The following is a 494-nucleotide window of genomic DNA, read 5'->3' on the forward strand; positions in this document are numbered from 1 at the left end:
TTTAATAACCGTTTCTTTGAGAATGATCATCATTAAAAACCTCCAATACAAAGATAAGTTAAATCAGGTCGATTCTTTCGCGATAACGAAAGCAGGTTAAGACCAAAATCACAATAATGAAATCACGAAAGAAGGAAATTTTCAATAAAACAAACTCTTTCATATACGAATACCTCCTACCACTAAACCTTATTATAACACTTAAAATATCCATTTCAGCAGAATTCAAGACCATATCAAACATTCCTGGCTGTTTACTCCTTTTCAAAATAACTGTTCTAAGTCATAAACAAACGCGATAACTCTCGAGGTTTAAGCCGAAAAAAGAAATTAAAATGTGACTTATCGTGACCTAAGGAAAGCCGAGTTTCATGGACAAATTAAGTAACAATGAGACAGATATCATGGCCAGAATCGGAGCTCGTAAGTTGATATTGTCAGAGGTTGAGGAGAGAGAGAAATAAATAGAAAAAGGAGAAAGTGAAGAAGGAGTA

Source organism: Penaeus monodon, chromosome 27, assembly GCF_015228065.2.
Source record: "Penaeus monodon isolate SGIC_2016 chromosome 27, NSTDA_Pmon_1, whole genome shotgun sequence".
Classification (NCBI taxonomy): domain Eukaryota; kingdom Metazoa; phylum Arthropoda; class Malacostraca; order Decapoda; family Penaeidae; genus Penaeus; species Penaeus monodon.